Genomic DNA, 13,554 nt, shown 5'->3' on the forward strand with positions numbered 1-13,554 from the left:
AAGATGTTATAATTTATCTCAGCGATCCTGAGCTGGTGGAGAAGGCGAGAAAGTAATCACTCAATTAATTCCCACTCAGCCAGCCCTGCTGCAAAATGAGCAGTTTGGATGTCACATGAGAAAACTTGTTGTGCAGCCCCCATTATCAAATAGCCAGGTGGCACTTGCTCTCTGGGGTCCCGTGTAAAGAAGGCCAACTTAGATGAACTACTGGAGGAGGACTTGGCTCCTGGAATCACAATCCAGCAAGAATGAAGGCACTCGGAAGAGGAGGGTTACGATGATTAGAATCACACGATGATTACAGCACAGAAGGAGGCCATTCGACCCACTGTGTCCATGCTAGATCTCTGTGAGCTACTCAGCTACTCCCACAACCCCGACTGAGTGAAGACAACACCTGTTGCTGAATTTCATTTTGGCCCATGCCAACCTTCCCGGTTTGGCCTGGAGTCAACCGGAATTGGCACCTGCCTCCCAGTGGCTCTTGAAAGCAATCCAGGAGATTCTAAAAGGATATTTTAAGCAGATAAATTAATACAATACACATTACTTTTTACATTCTTTGAAAACCGATTGAAAACGGTGATCTGATTGCGTACTTGGCTGGCGATGTGATGAGATGAAATGTAAGCCGGGAGCACGCACGTACTTCTGGGGGCCGCAACTGGACCAGCACCAACCGCCAGCAACAGCAAAGAAGCTCCAACTCCCAGCACGAGGCATCGGCGCGCAGTGACATCACAGCCAGCGCAAAGCCAGCCAATCAAATTCAAACCTTAAACCGGAAAAAAAAAGCCAGGAGCTCTCTGATTGGCTGGGACTTTGGCGGGCTGCGATGGGATTTGAATTTCCTTGGGGCCACGAGCAGCGGCGGTTCGTTTGAGTGTGAGCTGCACAAGTGGGGGCGGGGGTTTGGATGACTCCACCTCAGATCTTTTCCTCAAAAACACAGAGGGAAAAGCAATGTATTTCCTCCCCAATTTTAGCAGCTCCCTAATATCCCCGTTTGAAACCATGGTGTCGGATCTTGCATCAGGCCCCTTAAGCGTGAGTATAGCTCCTTTTTCCCCGCTAAACTTTAATGGTTCTTCACCCTCGCTGCTAATTTGCCCCGTTTGCCTCATTGGAGTTGATGTGTTTTCCTCCGTCGTGCTCCTTTAGAACCCGCTCGCACCATGCCGCCCTCTTTCCGCGACATCACTTCTGCCGACACATCCCAGCCAGAGTTGGCAACTCTACCATTGATTGGGATGAGGTCTGATGCAAGGAACTATACAGTTTTTAATGTTGGGATGCTGGAATAACTCAAAGTGGAATCACTTCAGTTCCATATTCTGATTGTAGCCATCATGACATCTTGGGTTCTGACACTTCTTTCCGTATGGACACGCTAGTGTCTCCAGTGGGGAGCACTGTGCATGATCTGGGCCTATCATGTCATCATCTGACTCCACCGTCCACTGAAGGTTCTGGTCTTCCTACGCTCTTTCACTTGCTGCCTTGCTATGTAGAGAATCACACAGAAGGCCCGTGTTATCTGTGTTGCTGGTTCTTTGAAAAAGCTATCCAATTAGTCCCATTCCCCTGTCCTTTCCTCAGAACCCTGGAATTTTTTCCTCTTCTGCAGTGCAGAGGCTGCACTCTGACATTGAGTAAGCTATTCTCATCAAGCTACCACTCCACATACCTTCGAATTTTTGTGTCTGGAAGCAAGAGATGGTTTTTCTTTGCCGTCTCCAAGCAGACCCTAGCTAGATACTGTGTATGAACAAGCAAGAAATCCTTGCAATTAAATGGCACCTTTCACAGTATCTCAAAACACTTTACAGACAATGAAGAACTTTTGATGTAGTCACAGTTGCAATGTAGGGAACACGGCATCTAATTTGAACACAGCAAGCTCCCATAGATAGCAATGTGATAATGACCAGTTAACCTGTTTTTGAGATGTTAATTGAAGGATAAATATTTGCCAGGACACCAGAGAGAAGTTCCCTGCTACTTCTTCAAAATCACACCATGCAATCTTTTGCAATCGCCTTAGAGAGCAGACAGGAATCATCTGAAAGAGTGCACCTCTTACAATGCAACACTTTCTCAGTACTGTACTGGGAGTGTCTACCTGGATTTCAGGCTGGAGTGTCCGGAGAGGTGAAGGATGCGTTGAACCAACAACTCCCTAACTCAGGTAAGAGTGCTACCAAATGAGCCACAAGTAGGGGAGAACTTTCAAAGTTGAAATGATTCCCATGAGAAAATAGCAAATACATGAGTGGCATACAAGGTCATTTGTAAGTGACCGTCACCAATTGGTAGTTGTGTCCTCAACGCTTTCTATAAAGCGTTAAGTTGGCATCTCTGGTAAATGGAGCTAAAAACTCTTGCATTAATGCTGTCCCATCAACTTGTCTAATCGTTTTTGCTGCTTGTGTGCTCCATGATATATCAACTGGGACTACTAACCAAATATCCTCAATCCCAGGTTGTCTCAGATTTATCTTGCACTGGGACAGAAATCTTTCTACGCAAGATTTGATCATCAGGGCTGAGAGTTCAGGACTTCATATTACAGAATGAAGAGTTTATTAAATTGGTGCAAAATGAGCAAAGTATGATTCTTGGGGCTGAGATGCTGTGAAGTGAAGCTTTTGCTAATTATTCTGACATCTCTTCAAAACATAACAGTCAAATGGAAGGTGATGGGTGAACAGTGACTGCTCGATTGACTGATCATACTAATGCGTGGAACAATCAAATACTTTGTTCTAAATACTGTGCCAGTTATTGCACATCCAAAAAGCCAAGAAATAAATGTTGTCCGAGGGTGCCCCAGGGTGACAGTGTCAAGATAAACAGGCAGATTGAGTAGGCTAGGCCTATATTCCCTATAATTTAAAAGAATGAGAAGTGGTCTCATTGAAACATATAAAATTCTTATGGGGCTTAACAGAGTAGATGCTCGGAGGATGTTTCCCCTAGCTGTGAAGTATAGAATCAGGGGTCATAGTCTCAGAATAAGGGGCCAGCCATTTAGGACAGAGCTGAGGAGAAGGTTTTGCACTCAAAATTAGGAATCTTTGGAATTCTCTACCTCAGTGAACTATGGATTCCCAGTGATAAAAACAAAAAGCTAAAAGCTACTGCGGATGCTGGAAATCCAAAACAAAAACAGAATTACCTGGAAAAACTCAGCAGGTCTGGCAGCATCGGTGGAGAAGAAATCAGTTAACGTTTCGAGTCCTCATGACCCTTCGGCAGAACTCCCAGTCATTGAGTATATTCAAGACTGAGCTTGATAGATTTTTGTAAATTTGTCGATGTTAGTTTTGTAGAATTTTTGTAGATTTGGTAGATTTGTGGCGACTAAGGGAACTAACGAATTATGGGGTTAAGGCGGGAGCTGAGGTAGAAGATCAGACATGACCATTTGAATCATGGAGCAGGCTCAAAGGGCTGAATGGCTTCTCCTCATTTTTCTTGCATTCATTTGTTCTTCTGTCTTTTCTCCAAGACAAATAATGATTGTGAATGGATGTAAATAAAAACAAATGATTAAAGCAGAAATCAAAAACAGAGAGCTTACATTTCTCATACGTGAAGCAGATTTGATAACAGCTGTTAGGTAGAGGTTGCCTTATAGGTAGAGTAGAATAAAATACTTGTGGCCAATTATTATTCTGTGGTGCAACAGAAACAAGCTCTTGTACGTGCGTTGCTCTCAGGCAAACCATTGCCTTTCCTCCTGAATATCCGTTTTGCTTCTTCTGTCCTGGCCAATATTTAATCCTTAATCAACATCACTGAAGCATATAATTGTATTGCTGCTTATGAGAGCTTGCTGTGCACAAATTGTTTATGTTGTGTCCTGCATTGCAATAGCAACTATACTTCATAAGTACTTAATTGGCTCTAGGTGCTCTAAAGTGCTCTAGGGATGCCCTGAAATTGTGAAAGTTACTATATAAATTCCTTAAGGTTCAGATTCTGTGTTATGGATGGAGTATGAAATCCTGGCTGCAAAGACTTAGGCAGAACCATCCCACAGAAACGCTTAGATGAGATGTCATGCGCCAAGGAAGTAAATAAGGGACCAAAATGATTACTTGGTAAGGAAGGGTCTTTTTGCACAAGGCATAACCTTTCACGGCAGTCTCTTGGAGAGCGGATAAGTGTCCCCCGCCATTTATTTCTAACTGGCGAATATTTTCTTCTCCATCAATCTCCTCACTGTAACCCATCACCATGCTTATTTTATCCAGCAGTGGGTCCACGGAGAGTTTCCGCTAATTGCGACTATTTGTGGCCTTTCGTGGAGGCTCTTCAAATTAAACTCTCTTTGGCACAAAGGTGAATAACAATTCTTGAAAGTTTTTAAATATTAAAAAAAAATATTTGCTACTTCATTCACTAGTCTACACAAATGAAACCAGTAAATGTTTCAGTACATGTTTTTTAAAAAAAAACATTTTCAGTGTTTTAATATCAGGTTACTCACATGCAGTTGACTAGTCACTATCATTAAGAATGCTTATTTCTTGTGATAAACTCATTTTCAGCTGTATTAATACAACTGCACCAAGTTGTTACTCTTAAATACACCCTTCAATAATGTTAATGCAAAGGGGTTTAAATAAACAGTTACGCTTTATTACGCTGTCCAACTGGGCTGTGTCATGGAAGATGATACATCTGTGATTATTGTTTTCATTCAAAACATTTGGATACAGACCACAATTTGGAGCAAGATTGCCAATCGTTCCCAAAAAGGAACAGGATTAATTCGATTTGGGGGTGTGGCCAGTTTTATTGGGAAGGGTTGACTTCCAGCACAACGTGATTTTAAACCAGTGTTACAGATCATGGAAACTCAGTTTGCACTGGCTATAGCTTTCTTTTTATTCATCCTTGGGATGTGAGCATCATTGACAAGGCCAGCATTTATTTCCCATCCTTAATTGCTCTTGAGCTGCTGGTTGGGAGCCACCTACATTTGATTTGCTCGGCCATTTCGGAGGGCAATTAAGAGACAACTGTGTTGTGTGGGTCTGGAGTCGCATTTAGGCCAGACCAGGTAAGAACAGCAGGTTTCCTCTCTAAAGAAGGTGAATGAACCAGATGGGTTTTTACAACAATCGGGTTGTTTCATGGTCATTAATAAGACTAGCATTTTATACTGTACTTTAATTACTTGTAATTAGAAACATAGGGCTAAATTTTCAGCTCAGTGGGCAGGCGCGATCGGTGGGCCCGGGAGCAGCCGGGAAACAGGTCCCAGACCACGATCAGCCCACATCCGCGATTTCACGGTAGCTGGCCAATCAAGGCCCGCCCAGCGTGAAACGCAGCTTCCCAATGGTCGGGAAGGGCTGGGCGGGGGTGTATTGTGCGCCAGGTCCAATGGCAACCCGGCAGCCAGTTTAAAAATGGCACAAGCAGCCCCTTAAAGGCTGCTGGTGTAGAAGCATACAGTCTACTTTGCGGAGAATGTACTTATGGCCTTGCCAGCGGCTGGAGATACCAGGCTGGAAGGCAGGTTGGGTGGGCACTCGGCTCTCCGCTTTTCGGACAAGTGCATTGCCATGCTCCTGGAGGAGGTGGCTGCTAGGAAGAGGCCACCACACCTGAGGAATAAAGCCTGGGAGGAAGTGGCAGCCCAGGTCAGCAGCCATGACTATGTGCGGCGCACATGGGTGCAGTGCCGCAAGAGGTTCAATGACCTGCTGCGCTCAGGAAAGGTAAATAGCATGTTGGCATGAATCAGTGTGGTGAAGTGTTAATGGCTGGCCGTTCCCCCGTGGAGCTCAGGGGTGTTAGAGCAGGAGTGCCAACTGCCAGTGACGCTAGAGCTGGCCAAGGGGGTGAATCCTGGAAACTTAGACTGATTGCCATGCGGCTTGAGAGCCTCGACTCGGATGTGCCCTGCCGAGGTGTTCCTCAGGTGGGATTGGCCAGGCTGCAATGGCGCTGCAGGTAGAGAGCGGACTAAAGCTCCTCAGTCCTTTCAGGAGAAGACAAGCCATAACCAATTGGAGAGACCACGGACAGGCAGAAGCCTGCCCAACCTGTTGCTGCTGACCAGGTTCGAGCAGGACGCCCTGGAGCTGGAGAGCCGGCACACTCCACGTGCAACCAGTCGTGGAGAGGCAGGGGTGTCAGACGAAGGTAAGAGTGCAGTGCACAGAGGTGAGACTCTCGGCTTGTGCAACCATTCTAGTGTAGTCTCTTCATTGATTGGAGCCTCAAACCTGGAGTCCCCATTGATCATTAAAAGACAATGGCACCATGATGCAGATCTCCAATGTCTCACCAGGGTGCCTGGCATGCACAGTGACAGAATGATGACTTTAACTAATGACATGTCCTTGTTCTTCCTTAGCTTCGCCAGCATGCACTCATTCTCAGGACCCCAAAGTGGCAATCCCTGACGTCAGAGAACCGCCGGGCTTCATCTACACCTGCGTCACAGCCGCACTCTGAAGCAGGCACCGGCGCAGATACCAGCACCTCGGTGCACGTTAGAACATCAGCTACATTGTTGGTGCACATTGGTGAGGGCACTTCACACTCGTTTGAGGTGCAGGTGGAGGCAGTGCCCGTCAGTCAGAGGACTGCTGGAGACCAGGATGATGCTGGGTCGAAGGCAGATGATGAGCCTCTGGAGTCATCGATTACAACAGGATGTGCAGGAAGATTTGGCAGAGATCCATGAGGGTATGCGTGCCATGGTCTCTGTTGTGGAGGGGTCCATGCGGAGTATAAGCACTGCATTGACCCTCATGGCCGAGCGCACTGCCTCCTCCAGTGAGCCGGTGGCAACTCTCCTGGAGAGGCAACTCCCGGGACAGAATCGGGGGTTCCTGGGGTTGCGCTTGGACTTGCAAGCCCTCACACAGGCAATGACCTCAGGTGGTCAATGCCAGTGTGGGAGATGGATGAGGCACCCAGTATCCTAGCAAGGTGCCCGTCCATCAATGGTGAGCAGGGAGATCCAGAGCGACCTCACGTTGGCGCATGAGCTGCTTGTCGTCTCTGCGGGCTCATCTCAGGGCACTGTGGATGATGGTAGCAGTTCCTCCACCCCTCTACCAGTGACTGTGACATCTGATGAGGCTGTGATGATTGGGGAGATGTCAGCCGTGGCACTGGCCGCTCCCTCGCAGGTGGGGCCAGCACAGGCTCCACTGGCCAGAGGACAACCACCAAGGCCAACAAGACACCAGAGTCAGCAGGCTGTCTCCAATGTCGCTGCCAGTGAGGGGGGTACGGTGGAACACCAAGAGAGTTTAAGGCACCATGAGCACAAGAGGGACTGTTCACGGGCGATCTTCTGTTCAGTTATGTTTGGTTTATGTGTCTACTGGTGTGGACATCAACACCAGTAATGGTCATGTCAATGTGATTTGAATGTGACAATAACATTAAATTTGCTTTTGTTGTGATGGCCTGAATATACTTCGCCTTTTAATTTTGCTGCAGGGTATGCCGGTATGTAATGCTTGACATGAGTGGCTCTAAACTTTATTGCACAGGCACTGAGTGGACTTTGGGCTCACATGACAGGGGCATTCCAGAGATCCAGGATGGAGGCAGCAGCCTTGGCATGAGGTGGGAGCGGATCATTGGCAGTCTAGTTGTAGGAGTGTTAGATCAAGGGGTCCCTGGTGTTGCTGCCTCCCTGAGGTCTGCCTTCACGCCCTTAGCATTCTCCTTACCGTGCTCCTTTTCTGAATCACTACTGGATTCACCCTCTGTGGCCTGTGCAGCTGTGTCAAGATCCTCTTCCTCAAGTGGGTCCCCCCTTGCCAGAGTCAGATTGTGGAGAGCGCAGCATGCAACTGCTATCAGTGACACCCACTTTGGGGGGTATTGTAGTGCTGTCCCTGAATGGTCCAAGTGTTGGAAGCGCATCTTCAGAAGACCTATGGTCCTCTCTATCACCGCTCTTGTGGAGGCATGACTCCTATTATAACGCTGCTCTGCCTCTGTCCTTGGGTGGCAGAGAGGCATCATAAGCCACCTTTTGAATTTTTGTCACTCAGCAGCCATCCATCTAGCCAAGCTGCAGCACTAGCCTTGGCACCTGGGAATATTTGAGGATGTAAGCGTCATGAGAGGTGCCAGGGTACCTTGCACAGACTTTCAGAATATGCGTCTTGAGGTCGCAAACTATGCACTTTCATGAAGTGGAAACCTTTCCTGTAGATAAAGGTACCTGGCTGACCACTGGTGCCTTGATGGCCACGTGTGTAGTTAATTGCACCCTGGATGCGAGGGAACCCAGCAATTGCTGAACATCCTCTGGCTCACATAGCCTGGCTGGCCTCGTCCCTACAGAAATGAATAAATGTCATGACCTGCCTGAACAGAGCGACTGTCACCAGATTTGCGCAGCTGTGGACAGCTGATTGGGACACTCAACACAGACCCCCCACTGACCCCTGGAAAGAGATGGAGGCATAGAAGTTGAGGGCCACCCTGACTTTCAGAGCCACTGGCATGAGATGTCCATCTGCACAGTCGGAGGTGACCTCAGGCCTAATCATGACAAATGGAGGTCACAGTCTCCCTTGAGAGGCGGAGCCTCCTTCAGCATTGCACCTCAGACATATTGAGGTAGCTGCATCGCAGTCTGTAAACCATGGCAGCAGGATAGTTGTGTCTTCTGTGGCCCTTTCTGCCTTGGACTACCTGCTGGCCCTGCACCCTTTGTGCCTGTGCTCCCCTCCCACAGGTCCCTTCCCTGGAAGCTGCACTGGGACACCTGGCCTCCTTTCTGCCCTTCTTTTCCTCCTCAGAGGAGGTGCCTCCAGCGGAGACCAAACCCTTATTGCCAGAGTAAAAGAAGACTGTTTGATATCTGGGAGGGACCACATGGTCAATATCCACTGGGGGCCTTGGCGACGCCAATAAGCCCTGACATGCAGCTTGGAAATGCTAGCAATGAAGCCCCAAAAGGAGATGAAGCTGCCAAGTATTAATAAGCAACCAGCAGCAAACTATCTCCAAAACTCCTCACTACTCACACTGGCAATGCTGCAGGCCCTTTTTATCCCACCCTTGGATGAGGTTTTTGCAAAATGTCAGCAGCCCACCTGCCTGTTTTGCCTGTGCGATGAGCATGAAATCGCACGGGCAAAGTGAAATCTTGGTCAATTGCCTTTTTAATGGCCTTAACTGGCCTTTTAACTGATGGTGGGTGCAGCTCCAAAACTCACATGCAACCGAAATATTGCTTGTGTGCGGGATGAAATCGGACGTGCGTCCGCCCGATCAGCGTAAAATGCAGCCCATAGGACCATAAGAGCAGGAGTAGGCCATTCGGCCTATCGAGCCTGCTCCACCATTCAATTTGATCATGGCTATCCCCATTTCCCTTGATGTCCTTAATATCCAGAAATCTTTCCATTTCTGTCTTGAACATGCTCAATGATTGAGCTTCCACAGCCCTCTGGTGTCGAGAGTTCCAAAGATTCACCACCCCCTGAGTGAAGAAATTTCTCCTCATCTCAGTCTTAAATGGCCTGCCCCTTATTCTGAGACTGTGTCCCCTAGCCCTAGACTCACCAACCAGGGGAAACATCCTATCCACATCTACCCTGTCACACCCTGTAAGAAATTTCTAAGTTTCAGTGAGATCACCTCTCATTCTTTGAAACTCTAGAGAATACAGGCCCAGTTTCCTCAATCTCTCCTCATAAAACAACCCTGCTATCCCGAGGGATTAGTCTGGTGAGCCTCCATTGCACCCCCTCTAATTAAATTTAAATTCCCCCAGCTGCCGTAATGGGTTTTAAAGTCATACCCCTGGCACATTGGTCCAGACCTCTGGATTACTAGCCCAGCAACACCTACCACTATGCTAATGTTCCCTAGACTTGCCCTTGAAGTTCCTCAAACTTTCACACACTGGTTTGGCCAACTTCAGGTGATTTCTGGAGCCACTGTGTCACTGACTGTAAGGTGCCTGTAGGAGGGATATATTAACACTTCAGGCTGCTGCAGTGGGAAGGATAAAGGTTGGGAGGGTTAGGGGGATAAAGAAAACTCGTTCGGTCCTTGGAGGTTTTGTTAGGGTTGGGGCTGGTGGCTGTGGCCCTGAATACTGGTGGTCGCTTTGGTTGAGCTTCACTATTCCCTCTGGGTGATTGTGATCTTTGCTCTGAGGCTGCTTAACACTTGCCAGTGTAGCCGGTTACTGCTAATCTTCAATGGCAAATGAATATTTTTCTGTCAAATGTTTCCATTAAATGAACCTGCCAGTGCTAATCTGCGTGACATAGCTTGTGAGCCACACAAAGCAGCAGCACCAGAGTAACCTAACAGCCAATTGCAAAAAAAAATCATTTTCCAACATGCCCCTTTCTTTTTGGAGTAAGCAGGAGCTGACTCACCAGAAAAGGAAGATAATTTGGTTCCCGTCTGTCACTAACAGATTTACAGGGTTGAGAATAAGTATGGTTTTCATTCCAAAGTGCTCAAATGAAACAAGCGAATGGAGAGTCTGTCACCTGCCTCTGAAAGTGGTTTTAAACTCAATTTGCCACCACCATCACAAGTTTAAAGGGTAGGTTTGGGAGAGATGAGGTGGGCCTTACAGTATGATAGTTATTAATCCAGCATCCGACTTCTATCACTTTGCATTATTGTAAATTTTGAGTTCAAATGTGGTTGAACCCATGAAATCAGCTCCCCACAGGTACTGCTCCATTGCACCCACCCCCCACACTGTCCCCTACCCCACCCCACAAATGTGTTCTGTTATTACAAAAATTCATTTTTGTGTCCTACCTAAGTTTTTAGGTTCTCAGGAACATAACGGAATGTTAGTGCTGGTAGAATTGCAAGAGGAAATGTGTATCGGGAACCAAATTCTTCCTTTTAATTGCTGTACCAATTAACAGAATGAGTGTGCAGCTCAACCTCATTGAAAGGGTTGTACTTTCAACATCAGCAGGGCAATGATTTCCTGCATGCACTGTGTGTAGTGAATTAAAAAAGAACACATTTACAAAAGAATATTGATCTTAGTTCACTGTCTACAGTGCACAGTGGAAACCTTCCTTGATGCTTGTAAGGAAGGCTTTTGGAGCAGAACTCAGGGTTCTTTTTTTTATTATTATGTTGTCTGCCCTCAACATAAACACAGAAAACCTTTAGCATCCAAAGCTGCAGAGTAAAATGCGTGTGTCGTGCAGCTGTACGGATTTCTAGCTTGGAGCTCCAACTCAGGTTGGCTCAGTGTCCTGTGTACTGGATGAGTAATTATCTGTCTGTGTGTATAGAACACCAGCCAGTGGAGAGACAATAGTTTTCATGCAGTAGATTTTTTTTCAAATAAAGCCTGATTTCTCAGTCATCTGCTACAGAGGTAGAAGACATAATTTAAGGTTAACAATCAAAATGGGAGTTTTAAATAAAATACATTGCAACATCATTATTTGGAAAATTATTTAACTTCATATTTCAAGATGCCTTTATTTCAAGCAAAACTTGATCATTTTTACCCATTAATTACACCTAATGCCTCTTTAAGGAATTTATTTTACTGCTGATACACAGAGTGGCAGTGAGCTGCTCATTGTCAGTCCCAGGTTTGATTTATGTAACTGACTTCAGCCAAGATGGCGTATGATGCTGTGGACATTGGACAAGGACAAGACTGTGCTCAAGTGTGATCCCTTCTTAGCTGAATAGAGTGCCGATACTTGCTGAAAGATTGGGTGTTTGGGTGACACGGAGGCTCCCACAGAGTTGGACTCCTGTCAACATCCTGGCGGTTACCATTGACCAGAAACTGAACTGGACTAGCCATATAAACACTGTGGCTACAAGAGCAGGTCAGAGGCTGGGAATTCTGCGGTGAGCAACTCGCCTCCTGACTCCCCAAAGCCTGTCCACCATCTACAAGGCACAAGTCAGGAGTGTGATGGAATACTCTCCACATGCCTGGATGAGTGCAGCTCCAACAACATTCAAGAGGCTCAACACCATCCAGGACAAAGCAGCCCTGGTTGATTGGTGCTCCATCCACCAGCTTAAACATTCACTCTACTACCGACACACTGGCAGCAGTGTGTACCATCTACAAGATGCACTGCAAAAACTCACCAAGGCTCCTTCGACAGCACCTTCCTGTCCCACGACCACTACCACCTAGAAGGACAAGTGCAGCAGATGCATGGGAATACCACAACCTGCAAGTTCCCCATCAAGTCAAACACCATCCTGACTTGGGAACTTTTTCACCTATTCCATCACTGTCGCTAGGTCAAAGTCCTGCAACTCCCTCCCTAACAGCATTGTGGGTGTACCTATACCACAGGGACTGCAGCGGTTCAAGAAGGCAGCTCACCACCACCTTCTCAAGGGCAACTAGGGATGGGCAATAAATGCTGGCCTAGTCAGCGATGTCCACATCCCGCAAAAGAATAAGTTTTTAAAAATTCAAACATTTCAGGTGAGAAGATTGTGGAAACGCAGTTCTAGGGTGGAATTTTACACCAGTATGATTTTACAGTCCCAAATCAATGGACTTTTGAACGGCTCGCTGCATTTTACGGCCCTGTTCCCACCGCATCAAGGGCGTAAAATTCCACTCCTAGTGTTTGACAGTGGCAGTTCATTTGAATGTCTGATCTTTGCCCGGGATTGTTTGGTGAGCAAGCTTACCTGTTACCCCTTGCTCACGCTCTGGCCCCTCCCAACCCCCATCACACTTTCACACTCTGGCCTCTCCCAACCCCCATCACACTCTCAACCTCTGTCACGTTCTGGTCCCTCCCAACCCCCATCATACTCTCACCCTCTGTCATGCTCTGGCCCCACACAACCCCCACCTTGCTCTAGCCCTCTGTCACGCTCTGGTCCCCCCTCACATTCTGGCCCCTGTCCCATCATTCTGCACCCTATCATGCTCTGGCCCCACTCCACACCCATTACCTCACCCCCACTGCTCCATTCCTTGTTATTCAGTGTTCTGTTCACCTATCAGACCCAGTGAAATCCCAGAATAGCCATGCACTCACATTGTCCTGCTGGCTTTCAATTATTAATTGAAGAGCAAAAGTTTCCATTAGTTTGGGGGCTTCTAATAATAAGACCTCATTTTGGGTAATTGTGCGGGTTGAGCTGTGTGTACTCACCCTGAGGGGGGAAGCATTCACCAGGGAGCAGTCACTGCTCCAGTGAAATCACTGGTGCTGAATATACAGGAAGTTTAAGGGGAGTGTAGACATGGTGGAAGAAGATTCAATGATAACTTTCAAAAGGGATTTGGATAAATAATTGAAGGAGGAAAGTGTGGAGAAAGGGTAGGGTTATAAGCCATCGCAAGCACGATGGGCTGAATGGCCTCCTTTGCTGAAGGATTCTGTGAGATATTGGATCATCACTTTCCATTCTGTCTGAGTGTGGTCTACTCTACATTCAGATTCTATACATACCCCTTGAGTAGAAGATTAAGAGGTGATCTGATTAAGGTATTTGAGATGATTGAAGGAATTGATAGGGTGGAGACAGAGGGAAACTATTTCCTCTGGGGCGGGGAATCCA

At 47.0% G+C, this 13,554-nt stretch overlaps 1 protein-coding gene across 10 annotated transcripts in view; it reads left to right on the forward strand.

Annotated features, from left to right (window-relative positions):
* The window catches only part of srcin1a (SRC kinase signaling inhibitor 1a), a 382,976-nt gene that overhangs the window by 233,041 nt on the left and 136,381 nt on the right, over nucleotides 1–13,554 (forward strand). The gene's annotated exons all lie outside the window — the stretch shown is intronic.

This window comes from Cetorhinus maximus, chromosome 25 (assembly GCF_964194155.1).
Source record: "Cetorhinus maximus chromosome 25, sCetMax3.hap1.1, whole genome shotgun sequence".
Lineage (NCBI taxonomy): Eukaryota > Metazoa > Chordata > Chondrichthyes > Lamniformes > Cetorhinidae > Cetorhinus > Cetorhinus maximus.